The following is a 27,877-nucleotide window of genomic DNA, read 5'->3' on the forward strand; positions in this document are numbered from 1 at the left end:
TATGAATATTGTGAAGAACATTATTTAAGAAAAAATGTTGTAATGCTATGAGAAACAAAACAAAAAAAGTTTTCATGAAGTTGTGGAAAAGTTATAATATTATGAGCATAAAGTCAAAATATGAATGGAATAACATGACAACACGAGAAGAAAATGTATGAAGATTATGTTGAAAAAGTTGAATTATTTGTCATTGTTGTTGCAATGGCTAGTTTTAAGCATTGTGTTGCACACGTTGCCATAGCATTCAGCACTGGACTGCATGACGACAAACACAAGCCAGTCAATTTAGTTCAATATTTGTTTTCAGTGAAGGAAATCTTACAGTTCCTGCCCATTGTTACAGTTTCCTTTGGGAATTTTCCAGCCTTGAGACATAGACCTGGACCAGGATAATTACTGGAAACATCCATGGGGCAGGAGGTGGTGGCAGTGTCAGTACCAAGTGTAATATTGGTACAAGTAAGATAAGGTAGACATTTTGCAGTTGTCTGTGAAATAAACTGTTTTCAACACAGGAAGTGAAGAAATGATGAGTAATTGTTGTGACAAGGCAGTGGTCATCATGGTGGTGCGTTTGGGTTGATTATTTGGGTTGATGATTCTGCAGGGGTGCCCATACATCCATCACGACATACCGGTCGACCACAAAGGTATTTTTGGTCAATCAAAACCAAAGTCAAAGTTTGTGTATAATGAACACTACCTAGCTATCATGATGGACATACAGTGTTATATCTATTCTGGTTATGTACACAATTATTGAGAACTTTTGGGTAATTATCTTTATTGAATTTATTGAACTACTTATTACTACTTACTTTTTTGTCATAATATTATGACTTTATTGTTTTTTATTTTGCTGAATCGTGTTTTATTATTTTATGTATTAGTATTTTGGTTTGAAAATGTAGCCAAAATGGCCCCCGCAGATTGGACACCCCTAACATGCAACATTTTCATGTATAGCAGCTGTCGATTAACTATACATTAACAAGATACTACAGTTATTTCCTTTTGTGTATTATAAGTCCGATTATGTGTCATATAATTAGAAATAAATAATACACGATGTGTCAATAGCGTAGTATTGCTATTTGGATCGATCCGCTCACCTCTACGTGGGGGCAGGGAATAAGCTTGATAAGTACCCCTTTCTTCAGTCCTGATTGGTCCACACGCCCGGCCTTGGTTCGCCCCCATTGGCCCAAAACCACATCAATCAATCGGGTCATTTCCAGGTTCTCCCCCTCAAGTTTGAAACTTTTTTTCTTCCTTGCGAACAGGAATCAAGTTACAACGAGCTGACGGAGGGAAGAAAACACTCTTTGAATAATTCACGCGTCTGTTGCCGCTACACGGTACCAAGACAGGAAAAGAGGGACGACTTCAAACCCAGACGCGACAAGCAAAAGGCGGGCGGACATGCTGTGAAACGCCGTTCCCCGCCTCGCCGGAATGAAGAGCAAAGTCATTTAGTTGATACGTTTGTGTTGCGCCTGACGGAATCAGAAGGTGAGCACCGAGCCGCGATCCTTTTAATACTTTCTCATGGGACGTCACAAGTCAAATGTCAACTTAAAGCCACCTTTGACACGTCCGGGTCATTTCAAGAGAGGCCTTGTTGTGTTTTGGCACTGTTTGGAAAGTTCACGGTGGTATCTCAACACATCAGCGAGGAGGTCATTTCAATGGATGACTTCCATTGCCAGGGTCGCTGCATCTGCCCCATACAAAATGATGCAGTCTTGATACAGTATCAGTGTGGACAACATGCGTTGTTGTTGTGTGCTGAGAGTCACCGTTTGTGTGTCAGAAACCATCATTACGTTAATGCAGGAAACGCAGTGTTAGCTTTTATTGTCCATTGATGCAGCCATATTAATGTGTACGCTGAGACTCGGTCGTTAACAGGTTTTTTTTCTTGTGTGCTGAGAGTCAAGTACCCACACAAATGCCCTTGTGTGTCAGAAACCACCTCAATATTCACATAAATGAAGTGACAAACATTGTGAGAGTCACGTTTTACACAGATGCAGCAATACTAGTGTGAATACTGAGTCTTTCTTTAGTTGTTTTTTTTTGTGTTGTGCTGAGATTCCAGTATTTACAATGTTGGACTGGTGAAGGTGTACTTAATGGTGTGGCCTGTGAGGGGCTGAGTGAAGACTCACAAATGCAGTGTCAAACTTTATGTGCGAATGCTGAGAATCGAGCTGTCACAGTGATGCAGTCATACTAGCGTAAATGCTGAGAGTCGCTCATTAACATACGTAGGTTTATTGTGGTGTGCTGAGAGTCAAGTATCCACAGTAATGCTTTTTTAAAAACCTTTGTCTGCATTCTCACAAATGCAGTATGAAACTTTGTGTGAATGCTGAGAGTCGCTCATTAACATAGGTTTATTGTGGTGTGCTGAGAGTCAAGTATCAACAGTAATGCTTTTTTAAAAACCTTTGTCTGCATTCTCACAAATGCAGTATGAAACGTTATGCGTGAATGCTGAGAGTCGAGCTTTCACAGTGATGCAGTAATACTAGGGTGAATGCAGAGAGTCGTTCATCAGCATAGGTTTATTGCGGTGTGCTGAGAGTCAAGTATCAACAGTAATGCTTTTTTTGAAAACCTTTGTTCACATTCTCACAAATGCAGTATGAAGCTTTATGTGTGAATGCTGAGAGTCGAGCTTTCACAGTGATGCAGTAATACTAGGATGAATGCATAGAGTCGTTCATCAGCATAGGTTTATTGCGGTGTGCTGAGAGTCAAGTATCAACAGTAATGCTTTTTTTGAAAACCTTTGTTCACATTCTCACAAATGCAGTATGAAACTTTATGCGTGAATGCTGAGAGTCGAGCTTTCACAGTGATGCAGTAATACTAGCGTGAATGCTGAGAGTCGTTCATCAGCATAGGTTTATTGCAGTGTGCTGAGAGTCAAGTATCAACAGTAATGCTTTTTTAAAAACCTTGGCTGCATTCTCACAAATGCAGTATGAAGCTTTATGTGTGAATGCTGAGAGTCGAGCTTTCACAGTGAAGCAGTAATACTAGCGTGAATGCTGAGAGTCGTTCATCAGCACAGGTTTATTGTGGTGTGCTGAGAGTCAAGTATCAACAGTAATACTTTTTTAAAAACCTTTGTCCGCATTCTCACAAATGCAGTATGAAACTTTATGCGTGAATGCTGAGTCGAGCTTTCACAGTGATGCAGTAATACTAGCGTGAATGCTGAGAGTCGCTCATTAACATAGGTTTATTGCGGTGTGCTGAGAGTCAAGTATCAATAGTAATGCTTTTTTTGAAAACCTTTGTTCACATTCTCACAAATGCAGTATGAAACTTTATGCGTGAATGCTGAGAGTCGAGCTTTCACAGTGATGCAGTAATACTAGCGTGAATGCTGAGAGTCGTTCATCAGCATAGGTTTATTGCAGTGTGCTGAGAGTCAAGTATCAACAGTAATGCTTTTTTAAAAACCTTGGCTGCATTCTCACAAATGCAGTATGAAGCTTTATGTGTGAATGCTGAGAGTCGAGCTTTCACAGTGAAGCAGTAATACTAGCGTGAATGCTGAGAGTCGTTCATCAGCACAGGTTTATTGTGGTGTGCTGAGAGTCAAGTATCAACAGTAATACTTTTTTAAAAACCTTTGTCCGCATTCTCACAAATGCAGTATGAAACTTTATGCGTGAATGCTGAGTCGAGCTTTCACAGTGATGCAGTAATACTAGCGTGAATGCTGAGAGTCGCTCATTAACATAGGTTTATTGCGGTGTGCTGAGAGTCAAGTATCAATAGTAATGCTTTTTTGAAAACCTTCGTTCACATTCTCACAAATGCAGTATGAAGCTTTATGTGTGAATGCTGAGAGTCGAGCTTTCACAGTGAAGCAGTAATACTAGCGTGAATGCTGAGAGTCGCTGATTAACATAGGTTTATTGTGGTGTGCTGAGAGTCAAGTATCAATATTAATGCTTTTTTGAAAACCTTTGTTCACATTCTCACAAATGCAGTATGAAACTTTATGCGTGAATGCTGAGAGTCGAGCTTTCACAGTGATGAAGTAATACTAGCGTGAATGCTGAGAGTCGCTGATTAACATAGGTTTATTGTGGTGTGCTGAGAGTCAAGTATCCACAGTAATGCTTTTTTAAAAAATCTTTGTCCGCATTCTCACAAATGCAGTATGAAACTTTATGCGTGAATGCTGAGAGTCGAGCTTTCACAGTGATGCAGTAATACTAGCGTGAATGCTGAGAGTCACTGATTAACATAGGTTTATTGTGGTGTGCTGAGAGTCAAGTATCAACAGTAATGTTTTTTTAAAGACCTTTGTATGAAACTTTATGTGTGAATGCTGAGAGCCAGGCATCTGATGCAGTAATACTAGCATGAATGCTGAGAGTCGCTCATTAACATTAACATGAGGTGTGCTGAGAGTCAAGTATTCACAGTAATGCTTTTTTTTAAAGACCTTTCTCCGCATTCACACAACTGCAGTGTTAACATTTTATGTTCAAATGCTGAGAGTCGAGCGTTCCCAAACTGATGCAGTAAGCCTTGCGTGAATGATGGGGCGTTCATTGACTTTTTTTGTGTGTTGTGCTGAGAGTCAAGTATCCACACTAATGCCATTAACAACCTTTCTCTGCATTTACACAAATGCAGTATGGTATGAATGCTGAGAGTCGAGCATTCCCACACTGATCCTGTTGCCCGATTGGAAAGTTTCTCGTTGCTTGAAACAAGATGTCTTTTCATATTATTGTTTTGATGCTTACCAGCTCGTTGCTTGGGTGAATGCTGAGAGTCAAGCATTCACGTTGCTTCTGTTTTCTGACATTTTGTTTTGTTCCTGTATTGTTGTTTCAATGCTAACTCCAACAGCTAATTTCTTTCCGGCAACTTTATTTCTGATATCTAAAGCTTGAGGCTTTATCATTGTTCAAACCATGACATGCATAAATACCGAGTGTCAAACATTCACACTGGACGAATCGTGTGAGTCGAGCGTTTTCACGTTGTCTGATTACAGTCAAACTGAACGCCGAGAGTCAAGCGTTTTTATTGACGATGTTGTGCAACAATATTGGTATGTTACTGTACTTACTGTTTCAACAACCCGCATAAACATCTTATTGTTTCAATGCCGGGATTTAATTCAATCTATGGATTTAATGCCTCTCTACGTCAAAACTCAGTGCACACGAATGTTCCCATTCCTCACGATGACATCATTGCATTCACATTATGCGACTTTCAGCGAAATTCCGAATTTAAAAACGTTTTTATTGGTCGTGACAATCATAGGGTCTTACTGACGTTGCTGTGCATCTATTTTCCTATTAATTCTGTTTTAATAGTGCCTAACAACTATAAATATATGAATGCCGCGTCAAGCATTTCCACTGATGTTGCTTTTTATCCAGGTTTTATTTTGACCTCTATCCTTCTTCTCATTAGTTTCCTTGTTACGCAATGACATTTCCCCCAACGCATTCAAAGATAGCAGAGAAAATGTTTTTTCTTCAAAGAGTAATGGTGTCTTGTTTTGACGCGCAAAAAAAAAATTGATCAAACATCAACATGTCGCTCGGATGTCACTGCTTACCTGCACCCAGTACCTTGAAGGCGGCGAGGCTGTGAAGTACTAACCAGCCACTGAACAGTCTTCAGTTCAGTATGTTCACTGTGTTTCCCGGCATTTGCATGCCATTTCCAAAGGGAATTACATTTTTCAGCTGGATAATGAGAGTCCGTCATGTTCATAGCAGAATTTGAATGCGAGAGGCTAATAAGTGAGCGACGGTCTTGTTACATACGTAAGTCCGAACAATGTGTTCTGGGAGCAAATGTCATGCAGATGAAATGGATAGAAAATGGTAAAACGTGTCACATTTGTGAATATTCTTGTTCATCCAAGTCAATTCTATTCTCAGGGCTTTGAATTGATTGCAACTGAACTCTTCAGGTTGTCTTAGAAGACCTCTCTCCTCTCATTCCAGCAGGCTCCATTAGTCCCTACTCAATGACTAGATAGGACAAGGTCTAGCCTGACTAGATCGCCTGCTCGAATGTGCCGTGAAATGTCCTCTAAGGCCCTGTCCACGTGGAAACGTTTCTAGGATTTGGTTATTTTTGGCAGGTTGAAAAATAGTTGCGTCCACACAGTGGCTGATTTGTAAATACAGTAAAGTCTCGTTATATCGATATTCTCGGGAGTCGGAAAAAATATCGATATAACCGGACTGTCGATATATCCGATCCTGCGCCGAACTGCATTAAAAGTTGTTCTATAGTTTAGAACAATGTCGAGCAGCTTAAATCAATCTTTGCTTAAGGATTTCAATACCAAAAAAGAACACGGCGAACGGCTGCTTCCAGTCAACTTTATTTTTCACACTTCCACCACCAGAGCACAGCACACACACCGATTCCCACACTTCCTGGTTCACAGGTCATGCTCAACCCGCCCCACATAGCTGGCCAAACACATGCCTGCAACAGAAGAACCAACGAACGCCAGCATGTACATATGAAAAACAGTGATTATTGCAAGCGATAAAAAGATATCTGAATACAACACAATTAAATACATGTATTTGTACGCTTGTGTCTTCGTTGGAATAGGTGTGTATGCTATGTCAGTTGGTTCTTCTGTTGCAGGCATGTGTTTGGCCCGCTATGTGGGGCGGGTTGAGCATGACCTGTGAACCAGGAAGTGCGGGAATCGGTGTGTGTGCTGCGCTCTGGTGGTGGAAGTGTGAAAAATAAAGTTGACTGGAAGCAGCCGTTCGCCGTGTTCTTTTTTGGTATTGAAATCCTTAAGCAAAGATTGATTTAAGCTGCTTTTGTATCGATATAAGCAGACCAAATTGGCTGGCGGGAGATGAAAAGGGCATCGTAGTAACCGGATTATCATAATAACCGGGTATCGTACTAACGGAACTAATTATATCATAAAAGACTAGAAATTTGCCGGGAAATGAAAATAGTATCGTAATAAGCAGTACTTCGATATAACCGATATTGATATAACGAGACTTTACTGTACTTACTGGAACCGATGAGTGGGTGAATAGGATGTAATACACGAGGTACACTTATGTGTGGCGCTGTAAACAGATACACAAACAGAGGTCGGTGACATTGTCGTTTTTGTAACACAGTGAAACGACAAGATGGGCTGCATGGTGGTTAGTGCGCAGGCCTCACAGCTAGGAGACCCGAGTTCGATTCCACCGCAATCGGCACACGCCAATGAATATCTATAAACTCCGATGACATATGGCTAGCACTAATTCAGCCCTCAGCGATCGCCTTAGCTTGTGTCTTGGGCTGCGTCGTTCTCCCACCTTTCCATCATGTCTGCCGAATCTTGCAAGGGTGGCACGTTAATACGGCATTTGGAGAACGAACACGTGATGGGGTATGTCAAGTTCCGGAGGTCATCGGTCATGTGTGGCTGACATGCGCTCAGAAGATTAAGCAAATAACCTTAAAAATAATTGAATGGGGCTGCATGGCGGATGAGCGGTTAGCGCACAGGCCTCACAGCTAGGAGACCTGAGTTCAATTCCACCCTCGGCCATCTCTGTGTGGAGTTTGCATGTTCTCCGCGTGCATGCATGGGTTTTCTCCGGGTACTCCGGTTTCCTCCCCCATTCCAAAAACATGCTAGGTTAATTGGTGACTCCAAATTGTCCATAGGTATGAATGTGAGTGTGAATGGTTGTTTGTCTATATGTGCCCTGTGATTGGCTGGCCACCAGTCCAGGGTGTACCCATGCCTCTCGCCCGAAGACAGCTGGGATAGGCTCCAGCACCCCCGCGACCCTTGTAAGGATAAGCGGTAGAAAATGAATGAATGAATGAGTGAACTTTCCGGGTGGATAGCCCCTAAGAGTGGGGTCATCATGTTGATTTTGAACCACCGGTCGATCGCCAAGCTGATTTGCGTCAATGTCATATACTGTATTTTCTGGACTATAAGTCGCACAAGGCCAAAAATGCATAATTAGGTAGAAAAAAAAACATACATAAGTCGCACTGGACTATGGAGTATATTTTGCAGGTAATTTATTTTACAAACTACTTGACCAAAACAGATTATGTCATCTTGGAAAGCAAGTTCTGACAATAAAAGAATAGAGAACAGGCTGAGTAGGTGTTAGATATGCTCACACAATGGTTATTCAGCTACACCAAAAAATAAACATAAACAGAAAAGGTGTCCAGTGTTTATGTAACATAAACAGTTTTTTTCATTTATAAATTGCTCTGGAGTATAAGTCACAGGAACAGCCAACCTATGAAAAAAAGTGCGACTTATAGTCCGGAAAATACGGTACTTCTATTGTAGCTGTAAACTGTGAAAATGTGAATGTGCTATATTCATCATTAGTGTTTAGTATAGTAGTATGACGTTTTGCATTTGCAGATGTTTTTTCTACGTTTTGAGATGTTGTTTGCTTGATGTTCCGCAAACCTTATATTAGCAGTTATTTGAGATGTCAGATGGTTTCCCATATTCCACATTTAGCTGGTGGCCAAATATTCTGGACAGCAGATGAGTCAGCCTGTCTGGGCTAGACACAATAGAGAGATGCAGATTTCTTTGTATTATTACTTCACAAGGATGTTATGTTTCACATTAAGTGTTACGAGGAGCTCACAGAAAGTGGAGGAAATGCAGACGGCGACTTGCGCTCTCGCGAGTTTCAACTCGGTTTCAACGGCAGCCAGGCTAATTTGCTGCCAAGACTAAACGGCTAAGACATATGTTTTGCAAACACTGATATGTTTTGTAACACATTGCAGTGTTTACAATGTAAAGCTCCGTTCCAGAACAAGGCTCAAGTGTGGATGAATGGCTCCACTGTGCAGCTGAGGGGGGTCTGGGCCCGCTCGCGGCCCACGTTATCCTGCACAGCCTCCGCAGACATGGCTGATGAATGATGGCTTTGGATTAAGGCTTTGGACTGAACTTTTTGCATTAGCTGCGTCATTGGTTTAAACGGTTTGGAGTTTCACTACCTCTGTTTCAATTTGCCAGGCTTTCTTTGTGTCTTTATTGTTGCTTTTAACAGCCAACAAAGCCGCGAGGTAGAACAAAATGTCACACAAGAGTGGCAGAAACTCATTCCCGGAGTCTGACAATAATGACACAGATGTGGGCCAACCATTTCAAAGGTAGAATGTTTGTAGAGACGCTTCGTCTGGGTTTCATGGGGCCGAATCTGATACAGATCACATGGATTAACAGTGGATTTTTCCATTTATTTATTAGGCAAGGGCCCCTGGTAGATAGGTCATTATAAAAAAATCAATGAATGAATAATTTTTGTACTTCAGTGGGGCCTTGGTTAAAGGGGACAGGATACTTTTCCACTTGTCTGACCTAAAAATGTAGTTAGAATGTTGTATTCTGGTATTGAACCATGCCAAAGTTTCAGATCATGAGGTTTGCGCGGGGCTCTGAACGCTCGGTTTCAAAAAGCGTGGTAAAGCTGCCCCCTTGTGATGTCACAGAGGGCCGGACTTCCTTATATGGGCATGGCTGTAAGCCAGATAAGGGCTCTGCTCCTCTGTTTACTTGCTAGCAATGGCTTGAACGGGAAAGTCATTTGTTTGCAGTTCCTAAAGACGCCACCATCAGGCACATCAGACTTCCTGATTCCGTACCAGCAAAAGGAGGGAGCGGGGTTGCTAATAGCCGTTTCCCACCATAATTAGTGGCCACATTAGATGTTAGCTAATGCTAAAATGCAGCTGGGCTAGCCCACAAAACGGCTGCGAATCCCTACATCTTTCCAACGTTACTTGGTCGTGTGGACTGACCAAGAAGTAAGTAAGAATTTATCAGTGTCCTAAGTGTGTTTATTTTGTGTAAGTCATGGAACAAAAGTGCTTGCATACAGGGAGCGCGGTTGCTAATTGCCGTTTCCCCACTACAGTTAGTGGCCACATTCGGTTACCGAAAACCCAACACTAAAATGCTAAAGCTACTTAGCATTGAGAAATGTCTTGGAGTAACCTCTTTTCTTGAGAAACTTGGGACTGTCCGGTCTCTACTTCCGAATGGGATTCGGGATCCAACACATATTGCCGACGCTGATTTCAAAAGCCAACATTTTAAACAGATACCTCGCCATTTTTACAAACTCCTAGCTAGATTTTTTTAAAGCACTCACAAATGTGACCAATCACAGTGGAGTGGGGGAGTGGCCGGAATAAATAAAAACAGACCATTCTTTTCAGGAAGCATGAAATCCAAGGAATACAGCTGGAATAGGTGCAGTTTCTGGATGATCTATTCAGCTTTGTGTGGTGGTTATTGTGTGTAGCTACTCTATAGGAGCAAGAAGCTAGGCAAACTACTACTCGGGTCAGTTTTGTGGCGTAACTGTGTTATTTTACTGGTGTGCTTTTATTTTGAAGGCGTAACTTTACAGGATGTGTTGCCAAGCAGATTGAAGCTTGTGAAAAGCAAACAACTTTCATGTAGTTTGATTCTACTGTATCCTGATGGGTTCCTGCTGTATTATAATGTGCAACCTCAGTGTCCGAGGTGTAGACCTCACTCCCCAATGCCTGAAGAGCTGGGCCGGGTAGTCCAATCCTGACAGTCCAGACTGGTTGTTGGACTTAACTGTCAATCTGTGGGGATTTGTGGACACGGGATGGAGCCCCGGCAGGGTGCAGGGCTGCGTTGCATGTAAGGCAGCAACTACTGATTATTTTTTTAGTTGATTAATCTGAAGCTTATTGGTGGGATTCATTGAGTAATCACTTAGGTCAGTTAGTTTCCCCCCCCCCCCCCAGCAAGGGCCACATAGTGAAAAATGAAATGTTGCTACTTCATACTACTATTTTGTTAACATGCTATATGATATATATGTCAAGAAAAAAGCAAATTTTTCAGTCTTTTCTCTAATATATAAATATTGTTGTTTAAAAAAAAAATATATACGTATATTTAGATATTTATTTATTTTAACTCTATGCTACTAAAATAACCACTCCCACGAGTGCTGAGCTCATGGGAGGTGGGACCCATGTAGCCTCTTCGGGCTGTTCCCAGCCTGTCCCCATGGGTATAGGCCCAGCCACCAGACGCTCACCATCGTGCCCCTCCTCCAGGCCGGACTCCAGAAGAGGACCCCGGTGACCCGCGTCCGGGCAAAGGAAAACATGGTCCAATATTTACATTCATCATGGGGATCTTTTGAGCTACTCTTTGTCTGATCCCTCACCTAGGACCTGTTTGTCATGGGTGACCAACAGGTCCTTGGATCATTGGGACACGCAAACTCCTTCACCACAATAAGGTGGTAGCTCAGGGAGGTGTTCAGGGCACAACCAACTGGTAGAAGACCTCGGGGAAGTCCCAGGACACCTTGGAGCGACTGGCTTGGGAACTTATCGGGATCCACCGGCAAGAACTGGATGAACTGGATGGGAGAATGTCCCCCAATATACAGTGCCCCTTTAGGGCCACATCAGGTGGCTCCCGGGGCTCTATACTCTGGTTCTCCGCATAGTAGTCATGTGGTTGTTGTAATGTCATGATATTTCATTAGGACAGGGGTCGGCAACCTTTAGCCTCAACAGAGCCATTTTGCCTCCTCTTGCCGTAAGAAAAAATAGACATTACATTGTTTATAAACATACCTGTTACAACCACTTTCAACAAACACAAGTGTTTACATGTGTAGGCCTACTCTGGAATATTATAAACACTTAACAAGGTCTTCCTGACTGGATCCCATATTTATGTAAAATGAAAACAAGTCCAGTTAGTGCGCAGAACTCACAGCTAGGAGACCCGAGTTCAATCCCATGTTCTCATGTGGAGATTGCATGTTCTCCCCGTGCATTTTCTCCGGGTACTCCGGTTTCCTCCCACATTCCAAAAACATGCTAGGTTAATTGGCCACTCCAAATTGTCCATAGGTATGAATGTTAGTGTGAATGGTGGTTTGTCTATATGTGCCCTGTGATTGGCTGGCCACCAGTCCACAGTGTACCCCACCTCTCGCCTGAAGACAGCTGGGATAGGCTCCCTTGTGAGGATAAGCGGTAGAAAATGAATGAATGAATGAATGAAAACAAGTCCATAAGAGTTGATGTATCAGTGTTGTTTGCGCTACAGCGTTTAAGCCTGTGCTGATCTATTGGTTTGCAAGTGGAGGCGTTCTTTCATTTCCTGTTTATTTCTTAATTTGGAGAACAGATGCCCTGATATTTTTATGAAGGATTCTTTCACGTATTCTCCATCTGTGAATGGTTTTCTCGTCTCATGTGCAGTGGTCGTGGTGCCAACTTGGCCTTTTTCTCACTAAATATGGAGACTTTCCAACCCATCCTGGTGACTTATATTCTCAAAAGCTGCGAGCAACAAATGTATAGACTTTTCCTGATGTCGTTGGGAGATTTTTCTGGAGACGTGAAAGCACATATCCTTCACTCTATTTGCCTTCCTGGTAAAATAGAGCTGGTAAAATTCTAACTTGTCATTAGATTATGTTTTTCTTTGACTACTTTTGTAAAGTTATTGCTCTTTTTTTTTTATTTATTATATTTTTAGAATGTGCCGCAGACCACATATTGACCCTGCGTGTGTGGCCGCACTTTGGACACACCTGCCTTGGATGGATCAAATCAGTTTGAAGCAAACACTACTACCTTGGTTAACATCCATCCCAGTTAGTGCATTTTTCGGTTTGCCTGCTTGTTCAGTGTCCGAAATACTGTTTTTTTTTTTTGGGGGGGGGGGGTTATGCCTCATCTTGGATCACGCAGCCAATACAAACTCATGATACTTGCATGTAATTGTGCAAAGCACTGTGGGCCACAGGCGCTATTTTAGGACGACAGCCTTTGTTTGTATCAGATACACAACCCTGCGGTGGTGTTGGCGTTCTGGACTTTGGAGCAGACACCCCGGGTTTGAATCTCCACTAGTAAGCACCATCAGTATTCGCCAGGAAGGGCGTCCGGAATATAAATGGCTCAAGCCAAAATCCCAATCTAAAAAGATCAGCCGTGGTGACTCCGTAATCGGGGGAAAAAGCCGAAAGAAACAAACATGACAACACCGCACCAAGGACCGAGACCTCCAAATGTTAATGTGTAGAGTGGTTGTCTCCCAACCTGACGGTTGTGGGTTTGATTCTCCGTCCTGACGTGATAATGTCAAACTATCCTTAGCCAAGATACTGAAACCCCAGTTGGTCCTGATGCTGCGTCATCAGTAGGTAAATGTTCTAACGATTTGAGCGCCTTGGAGGTGGAAAAGCGCTATACAAGTGAAAGACCATTTAGCATGCTTTGCTGTGAGTAAAATAATCACTGTTGACTGTCTTGTGTCTTTTTAATGTGTTATTTTGTACAGACGGAGTGGAATAGTTCAATTGCTGCCATTCTTAGTCGTGTACAATTAATCATTTGGACTTTTGGTCTGAATCTGACCCCATTATTATTTCATGCTACAATCCGACATATGAATAGCTTGCAACCAAAAGGCGCTAAATCCAATTTTCACTAAGTTGCATGTTTTTCATGAGTTTAATAGACCTCTGTCATGTGTATCCAAATCACATATTTTGGTCTTGAAATCATTTTAAAAAATATGAAAAAAAGTGATATGAAATTTATGCTTTCAACCAAAAGGCGCTATTTCCATTTCAGATTTCAACCAAAAGGAGCTAAATCCTTTTCTTTATTCTTTATTCTGATTGGCCCAAGTTTCCCATCTATTGATAATCTGACCAATCAGAGAGAAGAATACAATTGGCACTGCACATACAGAAAGCCAGTATCAGTGCGCATCCTGTTTTGTTTGTGTACATTAAGTACACGTATGATAGTTACAGTATGTTATGCAATTCAGGAGAACACAAATTGTGTTTTTACAGTATTCTGTAACATGGAAGTTTTTTTTACGCCATAAAAGGCATGTCTCTACCTTGACACCTCCAACTTTCATGAGAAACATTATTTTACTTGTACTAAAAAACATACAATGTAAAGAGTTTGTAATGAGATGATTTTTGTCACTGTCACCTTCATGGTGCAGTCAAATATGAGCACTGCTTTTAATAACATTTTTATTAATTTAATTAATAATAATTATTTTGTATTGTATGTTGAGAATGGCTTCTGTGTTGTAATTATTTTATTAGCATAGCACATTAAAGCACCTTACATTCTTTTACAACAATGCCATTGAAGAAGTTAAAGGTGACTTCGAATTTATTTCAGCCAAAAGGCGCTAAATCCGAAAAAATAAAAATGTAATATTGTAATATTTTCTACAGGTAAAGCTATAATTTTCTGTAAAATGTGTGTTTTGTTGACATTTTGGGGTGTCTGGCATGGTTGAATTAGATTAGCTATTTTCTGAGTCAAAATTTGAGGGAGCTGAGCCGAATTGATCTACGTTCCTACCCTAATGTATGGTGATGAACTTTGGGTAGTCATCACAAGGTCAAGGTTGCACCTGAAAAGAGTTTTCATCAAAGGCTGGCTGGGTGAGAAGCACCGTCATTGTGGACAAACTTCTCTGCCAGATGAGGCGGCTTCGGGGCCTCGGGGGAAGACCTAGGACACAACTGGCCTGGGAACGCCTCTGGATCTGGTCAGGAAGAGCTGGTCGAAGTGGGCGGGGTAAAGGGAGTCTGGGCTTCCAGCTTCCTGACCTTGGATAAGTGGTAGAATATGGATGGGAACATTTGCTTTAGTTAGAGTCCATTTTGCTTTGGGTTGGACCTTCTGGAACGGATTAATGATGTTAACCAAGGCACCACTGTGTATCTGCTTTCATGGATGAATAAGGAAATTAACAAATTTGAGAGTCTGAAATCAGAGGAGATTTACATTTTTAAACACAAAATTATGAAATTATGAATGGAATAGTAGTTGATTAATTGTATTAATCATGGATTAATTGTGGCAGCTCTACTTGTTCAGTAAGCATTAAAAGTGGAATACTCTTACAATGTAGTGCAATTAAAGTGTGTACATTAGATTCCACCCTTGGCTGCTTTTAATGAGCTGCGTGTCTTTACCGGCATTAATCTCACCATTCGGGCACAGCATAGTTCTGAAAGACGATAAATAATCTGCTGCAATAACAAGCTATTAAGTCTAAACAGAAGATGGTTGGTGGCGCTCATCTGAATGATTAGAGGTGGTCTCCGCTGAGCGTCCTGAGAACAGGACAATAAAGTAATGCCGCCCTATTGTCCCCGTGTGGTGTTATTCTTATTACAGGGCAAGAAGTGCTGCCGTAGTCGCACATGAAATAATGTTGTTTGAGCACAGTGCGTTCTGACTGAGCTAACTTATTGACAACAAAGGTGTTTGGCCCACTTTTACCCGCTGGCGAAGTTCAGCAGCCGGCCTCCAGTTTCCTTGGAAACCCCAAACACTCACCCAAACAATGGTCGCCGCATTGTTTGGGACAGAATGTGCCAGAGATGGTAGTCGGTACTCCATCCCGCCACGTCGCTGGGCTGCGCAAGTCTTATCAACGGCAGCGAAATGCGTTTTGATGAAGCCTCCTGGTGCAGACATCTTCCATCAGCACCGGTATTTTAATGAGCTGCTGCCATTTCCACAGGCGTCAATACGCCTCTCTGCCATACGGTGCCCTCCGCAAGTACTGGAACAGTAAGCTCAATTGTGTTTTGCTGTAGACTAAAAACGCGATTAGACAATGAACCCACCATTGTTTTTCATGTGAGCCGTGTTTTGTTGGAGTGTGTCTTCTTCCATTACTTATTCAATCAATAAATAGCACTGAATGTCCACGCTCAGTTCCATATTGGGTAGGATAGGTTTTGCAAGTGTAGACTGCATTTAGAGGTGAAAGCAACATGAAAACCAGAGAGCTCTCTTTGGGTGGAAATCCACCAACATTGCTCGTAGCGACGAGAACTATTTGGAATGTCCTGAAGAAAGAAAGCACTGGAGGACTAAGTAGCAGACCAAGGAAAAGATCAGACCCAGCAGACAAACCTGGTGACAGCTGTAAAGCAAGACACAAAAAAGGGGTGTCCAAAGTAGGGGCCTTTTCTTGTGAAATATATAATAAATAATTTATCAAGAACACAAGAATGTCTAAATATTATGAATAGAAAGAAAAAGTTCAGTTTTTGCAAATAATATAATACAGTAAAGTCTCGTTATATCGATATTCTCGGGAGTCTGAAAAAATACCGATATAACCGGACTATCCATATATCCGATCCTGCGCCGAACTGCATTAAAAGTGGGCAATAATGCACTCGACATTGTTCTATAGTATAGAACAATACTAAACCAAACACATGCCTGCAACAGAAGAACCAACGAACGCCAGCATGTACATATGAAAAACAGTGATTATTGCAAGCGATAAAAAGATATCTGAATACAACACAATTAAATACATGTATTTGTACGCTTGTGTCTTCGTTGGAATAGGTGTGTATGCTATGTCAGTTGGTTCTTCTGTTGCAGACATGTGTTTGGCCAGCTATGTGGGGCGGGTTGAGCATGACCTGTGAACCAGGAAGTGCGGGAATCGGTGTGTGTGCTGCGCTCTGGTGGTGGAAGTGTGAAAAATAAAGTTGACTGGAAGCAGCCGTTCGCCGTGTTCTTTTTTGGTATTGAAATCCTTAAGCAAAGATTGATTTAAGCTGCTTTTGTATCGATATAAGCAGACCAAATTGGCTGGCGGGAGATGAAAAGGGCATCGTAGTAACCGGATTATCATAATAACCGGGTATCGTACTAACGGAACTAATTATATCATAAAAGACTAGAAATTTGCCGGGAAATGAAAATAGTATCGTAATAAGCAGTAATTCGTTATAACCGATATCGATATAACGAGACTTTACTGTAATATAATATTATTAGGAAAAATAAAGCATTTTTAGTTGCATGAAGGTAAAATATTCAAGGAAATAAAGACATTTTGAAAACTGGTTGTAATACGAGAAACAAACAAAATAAATTGCAATTTTATTAAATTGGGGAAAAACGAATAATCCTATAGGTAATGGATACATCTCTGTGCCACACAGGCTGGATGACAAGAGGGTTCACTGTCTGTGAGCATTGGTTCTATAAGTGGAATGAAGAGAGAGAGTGGGCTCTCATCTCATTTAGCCTCTTTGTTACTAGCTACGCTAGCTAATACGTAAGCTAGCATACGCTAACATGAATGACATGCATAAACACACAAACATTCATTTTCTACCGCTTATCTTCACGGGGGTCGCAGGGGGGTGCTGTAGCCTGGTACACCCTGGACTGGTGGCCAGCCAATCACAGAGCACATATAGACAAACAACCATTCACACTCACATTCATACCTATGGACAATTTGGAGTCGCCAATTAACCTAGCATGTTTTTGGAATGTGGGAGGAAACCGGAGTACCCGGAGAAAACCCACGCATGCACGGGGAGAACATGCAAACTCCACACAGAGATGGCCGAGGGTGGGATTGAACTCGGGTCTCTTAGCTGTGAGGTCTGCACGCTAACCACTCGGGCACATAAACAAAACGTGTAAAATGGTGTACAAAAAAGCCTTGCTGTTCCAAGATGATACAGTGGCTCGGGATGGTCGTCGTATTAGTCATTTTTGGACTAACATTTGAAGAAGTTTAAAAAAAAAAAAAAAAAAATTATATGGGGGGGGGATTTTAGTCTTAATTTATTTTTGCTAACATGCAGAAAGTGTGCTTTTGGGCAATTAAATCTTTCTTCCAAAGAGAAATATTCCGACCACCCTCTCGACAAGTAAACATGAACTGCCTTGTTTAAACAGAAGAGAAACGCTACTCGTAAACGCAGCGCAGCCTGAGGCGCAGAGCCAGACCTCCTTTATATTTAAATCATATTTAAATGCACCAGCAAATATTAACAAAGCCAAATCACCCCACCAGCGGGTTCAGTCCTGCAGATGATTGTACGATAGGTAATGGCATATCGGCCCAGCGTAAGACGCATCAAAGGATGCTTACGTTTCTGTTTGATTCAATGATCAGCATTATCTTAAAGGTGCCATATTGTTATCAGATATTTGAAATAAGTCCCACAGTAGTGTATTTAAAGTGTACTGGCAGTTTGTCTTTTTAAAATGTGGACTTTTAACATACCAACAAAGAGGTTACTTCAAGACATCTCTCAATGGTAAGCAGCTTTAGCATTTTAGCGGTTTCTACAGCACCGGTAACCGAATGTGGCCACTAATTTTGATGGGAAATATTGGCAACTATTAGCAAGGGCTTTTGCTCCTTGACTTACACAAAATAAACGCTGTTAGGACAGTCAAACTGTTACTTAATGCTTGCTCAGTCCACACGACCAACTCTGCCCCGCTGTGACATCACACAAGAGGCAGTTTGACCACACCTTTTGAAACAGACCGTTTTCAGGGCTTACTTCCAAATGCGTAAACCTCATTATCTGAGACTTTGGCATGACTTGCGGCAACTATGACGTCGTTCTTATCTTATTTTTATTCATACCATACTTTCAAGCCAAATGCTTCCTGCAAATAAGGTGTCCCTTCAAAGCAGTTGATCTGAAATGATGACTTGCAAAGGACAGATTTCGAGGGGTTTGCTTGTCTTTAAACTGTCCTCCTTTTGAAAAAAACAAACAAACGGGCAGTATCACTTGGATACTGTGAACGTCCAGCAGCAACACAATGGCATGATGAAAAATATACTAAATCTGCCCTGCGATTGGCTGGTGACCAGTCCAGGGTGTACTCCGCTTCTCGCCCAAAGTTAGCTGGAGCTTCTCACATTATTAACTGAAAACCTGAATGAAAAGCAGGCCTGTAGAAAAATACGCATGGGGCCTACCTGGTACCCACGGGCGCCACATTGGTGACTGTCGGCTATATGATATGAAATATTAACCAAAAAGTTAGACAGCAACATATTTGGCTTTCTTTATCAAAATCACCGGTGAAACAGGCGCCTTCTTTAAGGAGAATTTGGCTGCAAGAGCACCTTGATGGTGCTCCAGTAAGTAGGACCCCTCGCCCATCCAGTCCGCTGAATCCAACCACTGCTGGGGTAGTCAAGGGCATGTGTCTCATGTTTTGGGTAATTAGCTGCCGAAAACGCCACATCAAGCTAAAGCTTTGTGAGACGGTTGTTATAGGCTGCATGCTGCAATGGTGGCGGAGCTGATTGGCGTATTAGAGAAAATATCAGCCAATACCATGCCATTAAAAACAGCCACACAGTGGCAGAAGTGCATTTGATAAGAGCTGGGAAGAGATCACGTGGATGGAAGAATCACACATGACAGGAAATAGGAAGTGAGAGCACATGCGAGGAGTGTAGCGTGCAGATGGTTATGCATTGTCGGGAAAACTTAACATGTGTACAGTATAGTTCCAAATGTGAAAATTGCTAATTTGTCAATACATTATTTTGATGTGAAACAACCCATTTTTGTGTTTTTATGTTGGTATAGTTGTGTCAAAGTGAAATGTATCGTCACTAAAACCTGGGTTTCTCTCTTTTTGTTTATTTAGTCGGGAACTAATATTTTTCCTGAATCTTTGCTATGTTCTACTGCTGATTATAAAGTATAGAAAAAGGTAGGAATAAACTTTTTTTGTCTGATGAAAGACGTGAGTCTAATCTTTATTTTGGTGTCGAGCACAATATTAGGAGGACACAGACACAGCAACACTAGCAGAGCTTTGTGATGCTACATGCTAACATTACATGCTAGGTTAGTAGTTTGTAGCTCCCAGGTCTGTAGTTGTCCACTGGATAGTTGGTAGTTGGCTACAGGCTTTGCTTTAAGATGTGTAGTGAACATTCAACAAATCGGTATCGGCCGATACGCGCGTGGGTTCGCCGATATATTTTTCCGCAGCATGATTTACAGTCAGGCAACCGCCAGGCAGCTATATGTGTTGCCGGAGGACCCTACAACACGCGCAGTCGCAGCACCCCTACGGTTTCAACTTTTAATTAGCCTCTATCAGTCAGGCTTAGTTGAAATTGCGTCTCACTGCAGAGGAGCAGTCATCACATCGATGCTAGATATACAGAAATGTTTTGCACATGGTTGAATATTTATAACTTTTAAAGTTGATAATGCTGTTTATATGTGTGTTTAAGAAAGCTGAATCCTACTGTGTTCAGTGTTTACATGTAAATAAATATTTGTTTACTGTAATATTTATCATTGTCATTTTTTCATGTAAATTGATGGAGCAAAAGCAGTATCGGCCCAAGCAAAATGGGCCATCGGCTAAAGGTGATGGAAAAAAATCGGCATCGGACGGAAAAAAACCATATCGGCCTATCTCTATTTTCGACACACACTCACTTGCCCCACCTTCCAGATCATCCTGCCATTGTTCACTCACCAAACCACCCAGGTTTCCATCCCTAAATATCCCTCATAATATGCCTTTGTACTTAAAAGGTTGTGGCAGTGTTGTAATAAAAACAATAATATTCATCAATTCATTCATTTAGTCTTCGGGCGAGAGGAGGGGTACACCCTGGACTGGGTGCCAGCCAATCACAGGGCACATATAGACAAACAACCATTCACACTCACATTCATACCTATGGACAATTTGGAGTCGCCAATTAACCTAGCATGTTTTTGGAATGTGGGAGGAAACCGGAGTACCCGGAGAAAACCCACGCATGCACGGGGAGAACATGCAAACTCCACACAGAGATGGCCGAGGGTGGAATTGAACCCTGGTCTCCTAGCTGTGAGGCCTAACGCGCTAACCACTAAGTACTGTGCAGCCCAAAACATTCATTCATTCATTTTCTACCGCTTTTTCCTCACGAGGGTTGCAGGGGTGCTGGAGCCTATCCCAGCTGTCTTCAGGCGAGAGGCGGGGTACACCCTGGACTGGTGGCCAGCCAATCACAGGGCACATATAGACAAACAACCATTCACACTCACATTCATACCTATGGACAATTTGGAGTCGCCAATTAACCTAGCATGTTTTTGGAATGTGGGAGGAAACCGGAGTACCCGGAGAAAACCCACGCATGCACAGGGAGAACATGCAAACTCCACACAGAGATGGCCGAGGGTGGAATTGAACCCTGGTCTCCTAGCTGTGAGTTCTGCGCGCTAACCACTAGACCGCCGTGCAGCCCAATAAGACAAACAATAAGAACGTTAAAGCAATGTAGAAGTTTCACTGGCATGTCTTGCCTCACCTAATTATGAATGGTGCCTTCAAGGACTGCCGAACAAAGTTGGACAACTCAAAACTTTCATTTAAAAATTTATAGTTTACTTGTTTTATCAAGTATTTATAAATGATCACCAAGTTAGATTACCAAGTTCTTACATATGTATTATCTCTTTCTTACTCAAAGTCTACTGTGGACTTGATTCTGTTTGCAGTGCAGTTTTGTTTTTTTAACCAAATTAGGGTTTTTGGTGAGGAAATAAATATTATATTTTTGCCGAAAAAAAAATAGTTTGACCCATATTTGTGAGTTTGCGAATGCAGAATAGTGAAAGTGTGGGGGGGGGTTCACTGTACAGTACATTAAAAAGCCAATTTTGCATAATGGGGGACTTTTGATGAGGGCTGCAATATGAGAAATTGTGACATTAAAAATGGCTTCAATAACTGTTAATTAAAAAAAAAAAAACCTACCAAGGAGCCAAGAGTACCCCGTGCAGTGCTGGTCAGCATATCAAGTGCTCCTTTTTCGTCCTGCCTGTGACGTTAACCTCCCCTGAGCTCACTTGTAAACAAACATTCACAAAGGAATTGGATAATTTTGCCAGCCTGGGTGTATTGACACGTGCATGCGTGTTTGTTTTCATAACCAAACAGGCTGGATGACAAGAGGGTTGACAAGAGTTTGTCCCAGTGGGGAGAGGCGGGGCACTATGCGCTAGCGAGTGCATTACTCGCTAGCTGTGTGTCGTGTGTGACAGGATAGAATATTTTCTCGGTGCCTTTCGTATGTAAAACACTATCTGACGTATGTGCATCGTCATTTTGTGATATATATATATCACAAAATGATATATATATCATTATACATATATATATAGTGATATATATATCACTATATTGACAGTTACTATGGTACCCATTATGTCATTGGATGGTCATATCACCTCGTACTTCGGTACGTGACAAAAATAATAATAATAATTAAAAAAACAACTTAAATTATATTAGGAAAGCAGGAAGTGAACAAATGTAACAATTACTGCATGTTCAAATGAAATTAAACCATTCCCATTACTGTGTGGCCGCCCCGATATCCAATCATAAAAATAAAAAAAAAAACTCCAATGAGACAAAATGACCCATGCAGTGCGGGTGAGCAAATCAAGTGCTCCTTTTTTTCCCCTGCTTGTGACTTTAACCATCTGCCATAACTTCCCCTGAGCTTACGTGTAAACAAACTTTCGCTTTCAAAGGAAGACATGTCATGTGCTAGTTGCACCAAACGCGCTGCGATGATCACGCTTCAGTACGTCAAAACTTTATCTGCAAACCAAAACGCCAGCATCACGATGACACCCGAGATTGGTGTCGGGCATGGCGTTTGACCAGCCCTTTACCATCGTTGAAGATACCAACATTCTAGTAAACTCCTTGAAGCCACCCTTTGTACCTCTAAGGCACCCATTATGCTCATTTTGGGCCCTTTGTTATCGAGTTGTGGACTCCTGTAGAGCAGCTACACACAATAGCCCGCACAGAAAGCTTTGTAGATCTTCCAGAATCTGCACCTATTCCAGCTGTGTTTCCTTGCGTTTCCAAAAACGATCTGTTTTAATTTATTACACCTATGCCCCGCCTCCCGGCACGCCCACTCCTCTGTGATTGGTACCACTCAGCTATTATCAGGCACACTCATATAAGGAAGTCATAGTGATGGTTTAACACCAGACCATACAACATTCTAATTCATTCAAATCTAACTTTATTTGAGGTGTGCACCAACTACAGTTACATTTTAATTTAAATAAATCTATACAGTCGTCCCTCCTTTGGTTAATTAGTTCCAGTTAAATTTCTGTGATAAACGAGTCACTGTTAATACATTTAATATTTTGGTAGCCGGACCATAGAAAATGACTTTGTAAATATATTAGAGCCTCTTAGATATTTTTACACTTTGTCGTCTACATCAGATTGCAACTCTTAAGCTGCCGGGTCGCTAGCAAGCTAACCAGTTAGCCTCAAATGTATTTCTAATAAACGTAAGAATCCAAAAAATGTACCACTTCCACCCTTGATAGGAGACTTTTTTTTTTTTATCATGACTTCATGCAGTGTTAAGGTAATGTCAAATAAGAAGTTGTCGTCCTTTTGACCATTCATCTCTCCAGAACATCTCCAGTTGAGTCAGGTTTGATGGTTTCCAAGCATGGACAACCCGTTTTAAATCACACCTCAGATTTTCAATAATATTTAGGTCTGGGGCCTGAGGTGGCCATTGCACCACATTGTACTTGTTCCTCTGCATGAATGACTTAATAGAATTGGAGCAGTGTTTAGGGTCATTGTCTTGTTGGAAGTATTCAGCTACGTATTCCACAAAATGATTTGCGGCCAAAGGCCGAGTGTGGCGACGTAAGAGTGTGACCTTCCCGCCCTGGTTGTATAAAAGCAAAGTTAACAAATGAGGCTGTGTGGGCTGGAGGTGAGGGAAACGGAGTCATTATATGACTTGAGCGGTAGCCTTAATTAAAACGTCCTTGGCTTAGACATCAGTCATCCTTCCAGCGCTGGTGTGTATTTTATTAAATATAATAGCCATTCTAATTATAACATCAATAATCATGCGTACATCAAAGTTGGACTTTGGACTGTAATGTATTTAGCGTATGTGTTGGAGAAAATCAACAATGTCAGCGAGTGTTGTTTTGCCCCTTGGGGACTGTGGTTTATGATTATTATTATAGATGCATATTAGTGACTGGTGTTCTTGCAAGAGAGCCATCAGCCAACGCGACGCTCTCATGTGCGCTGCACGTCCTCCCATTTTTGCGCCAACCTGTTGCAGCAGGCCTCCATCGGTCGCCCTGCGGTCTATTTCCGTCCACATGGCCTGGCTGCATGATTAATAAGCCAGCCATTATATGCCCTTGTTTTAATTATTCATTGTCTGCGGGAATGTGGCAGATCCCGGAAAACGGTACGGAAAGAAAAATGGTGGGACAGGAGAGGCCACGGGTCCATGTGAGACCGGATTGGGAGCGTGGGAAGACAAGAGCAACCTGAAAGCATCACGCACGTGCCCACACGTGAGCTTTGATGCCATGGCGGCGTCAAGCATGTAGAGGAGTGCTGCACACGCGTAGATCACGGCAGCTTATGCAATGCTTCACATCCATCCATGGAGACACCTGTGACAAGTCAGACAGATGAAATTTCAGCCCGCTGTCCGCTGTTGATAGAAGCAAAGCCGATGGAGTGGTTACTTGCGAACACAAAGCACGGATGTACCTTTATATAACAAGCGGGATTGTCTATTGTTTCTCTCCCGGCGGAGGGGGGATTATGTCATACAGCCAGGGCAGAAGCTGTGGAGGGAACTTTTCTCATTCAGGTTTTCTCACGGCAACTTTATTGTCATGTGTGGTCAGGATCAAACCTTCACACCCACTCTCAGCTCTCCGTTTATTCTGCCGATTAATCCCTCTATTTGAATTCAAAGTTGAATACAGTGGAACCTTGGTTAGCGTCATGAATCCCTTCCTGAAGGTCCGACTCTAACCCAGTCCTTGGTCCGCATAATCCAATGAGGACCATATTTTCCCTATTAGAAATCGCTCCATTCGTTTTCAATGGAACAGAGCGACGGTCCTTGAACTCACCATTGTGTGTATGCTAACTTTCTCCCACGCTGCACAGATACAGTAAACCTCGGATATATCGGATTCAATTGTTCCCACTGGTTTTGTCCGATATAAGGGAAATCCGTTATATGCGTATACCGGAAAATGTCCGTTTTACGCATATATCGGATTTATATCCGGTATATGCGTAAATCGGATTTTATCCGTTATAAAAAGGCACTTCCTTGACTATGTTTCCAATGTACCTGGACTGGGCAATGAAAAGAGACGTAAGGTAATGAGAATTGAACTTTATTGGACTCTGAGCATAACAAATGGTTAAGGTTAAGATCTCATTCACTGCTGTGCTAGTATTATTGACTATTGACTTGATTATCTGGAGCCAGGAGAAAGACACCATGCGGCCATCCGATATATGCGAGGGAAATTGGAACGGGACTGGAGATTTTGTCCGAAATAGGCGAAATCCGTTATATAAAAAATCCGATATATGCAATGAATTTTTATTGGAAATGCATTACAGAAAAATTGGTTCTTTTTTATCTGTACGTTGTGAGCAAATTTCCGATATATCCGTGTCCGATATATCGAGGTTTACTGTACTACTATACTGTATTGTACTGTTTTCCTTCACTGTATATTTGCTCCTCAAAACTGCTACCACGTATGTGGGAATGCATAAAACAAGGGTGGGCAAACTGCAAACATTTGGAATTTTGATTTTGATTGTGAATCTTTCCCATTCTTCTTTTCTGTGCATTATAACACGATAAAACATGTTAATATGAGCTAGCTAACAATGCACATCATTGGGACAAACCTATTTCCACTGTAAAAAAAAAAACTCTTTCAAGGTTGCATGGTTTGATATCCATGCTGTGATCATGCATTAACACGTACACTGATAACATGTCATAGTTGCAGTATCTTGCCTTATTTGGATGATTTAAAACACCACCCAAACTTCTTTTCTCATCACATTGATACACATACTTATGCTAGTTCCGTCAACAACAGCAACAACACTACCGATGTCTGCTCTCTTTGGGATGGCTGTGTCTTCCAGCACAAGACGCGCTACAGTCCTCCGGTAAACGGCAAACCAGCATCTTGTTGAGTCTTTGTAGCCAAATGGAGCGCTAGCTATCCGCTCTTCCGTCTGTGAATGACGTTGAGACTAGCAGATAGCAAGGTGTCGTGTTAGTCCGCCTGATAAAAATAGTTTTTCATGTTACATGCTATAATAATTTATATACAATTTCCAATGACGTTGTTAGCTAGCTTATATTAACCCGCTTTCTCGCACTAGAATGCCCAGAAAAGGGACAAGAAATGGTCATGTTTCACATCAGGATTGTGAATGATGGGCAATTTTTTTAAAGCCATGTAATGAAATAGACTTGTCTCAAATGGTAAAGCAAATGTATGTATTGGTAACAATCTGGCTAACTGTACTAACGGACGAAGCCTCTGCACAAATTGCGACCAAATCTCCAACCAACTGTAATGCCTGTGCTTGTCATTAGGAAGATGTAGTCACCCATGCCATTGCAACTGGAAGATATTTTTTATCACACATTTTTTTGTTTACGCATACATGGGGCAAATGGTGCTCTTATTTTGAAGGACGGTCACGATGTGTTCCGTGTGGAGAATGTCTATTTACGGCCAAGACCAGCTACATTCAAAAATAAACATGCTTCTAGTATCTTTTCACTCAGAATTTAGCCGTAAAATCCAACGTGGTGAAAGTACTCATTCAGCCTGAGTCGCGCACACAAGCTAGCCCTGCTAGCTTCCATTCCCGCTTTGGAAGAGGAGATTCAGGTTTAGGTCGGGAGGGGATTGTTCAGTGTTTATCATGATTTTGTGCCCATTGTTGTTGGTGCACAGCCTCAAGTTCGATCATGCTAGCACACATTAAACATCATACTGGTGGATGGTTGGTGGGTGTGTATTCATTTTGTGCTTTTACTCACTTAGTGTTACACAATACATAACAAATACAGTAAAGTCTCGTTATATCGATATTGTCAGGAGTCGGAAAAAATATCGATATAACCGGACTGTCAATATATCCGATCCTGCGCTGAACTGCATTAAAAGTGGGCAATAATGCACTCTTAAGGATATTGAAATCCTTAAGCAAAGATTGATTTAAGTTGCTCGACATTGTTCTATACTATAGATTTAAGTTGCTCGACATTGTTCTATAATATAGAACAATGTCGAGCAACTTAAATCAATCTTTGCTTAAGGATTTCAATACCAAAAAAGAACACGGCGAACGGCTGCTTCCAGTCAACTTTATTTTTCACACTTCCACCACCAGAGCACAGCACACACACCGATTCCCGCACTTCCTGGTTCACAGGTCATGCTCAACCCGCCCCACATAGCTGGCCAAACACATGCCTGCAACAAAAGAACCAACTGCGTTTGTGGTTTCTCTCGTGTGTATAGATTCTATACAGGCATGTGTGTGGAAGCAGCCATTCGCCGTGTTCTTTTTTGGTATTGAAATCCCTAAGCAAAGATTGATTTAAGCTGCTTTTGTATCGATATAAGCAGACCAAATTGGCTGGCGGGAGATGAAAAGTGCATCGTAGTAACTGGATTATCATAATAACCGGGTATCGTACTAACGGAACTAATTATATCCTAAAAGACTAGAAATTTGCTGGGAAATGAAAATAGTATCGTAATAAGCAGTACTTCGATATAACCGATATCGATATAACAAGACTTTACTGTACGTGGTAACATGAGCTATTTGCTGAGACTGAATTAAAGCGCCCCTGCTGGCCGCAGTCAAGTGGTGCACCCGTGATGTGCTTGAGAACATGGTAAATCAGTTTGACTGAACTCTTAATAAGTGAATTGATTGTTTACATGGCCTCCAGTTGTCCAAGCGAGATTCCCTTTGAAATGTTTTGACGTTTTAATGAAAGTCAATATGGAAATATTCTGCGTATCTGCTTGGCTTCTTGACATTCTGGCATTTTGTATTTATCAGGCTTTTT

General features: G+C 41.7%; 1 protein-coding gene across 1 annotated transcript in view; it reads left to right on the forward strand.

Annotated features, from left to right (window-relative positions):
* The first annotated feature begins 1,203 nt into the window (after positions 1–1,203).
* tnfaip8l1 (tumor necrosis factor, alpha-induced protein 8-like 1) overlaps positions 1,204–27,877 on the forward strand; it is a 47,896-nt gene continuing 21,222 nt past the window's right edge. The window contains exon 1 of the mRNA XM_078789904.1: positions 1,204–1,515. The gene's annotated coding sequence lies outside the window, so the exon portion shown is untranslated. The remainder of the gene's footprint in view (positions 1,516–27,877) is intronic.

The sequence above is a fragment of the Doryrhamphus excisus genome, linkage group LG4, assembly GCF_037039965.1.
Source record: "Doryrhamphus excisus strain RoL-2023G ecotype Guam linkage group LG4, RoL_Dexc_Guam_v1.1, whole genome shotgun sequence".
NCBI classification, from domain to species: Eukaryota; Metazoa; Chordata; class Actinopteri; order Syngnathiformes; family Syngnathidae; genus Doryrhamphus; species Doryrhamphus excisus.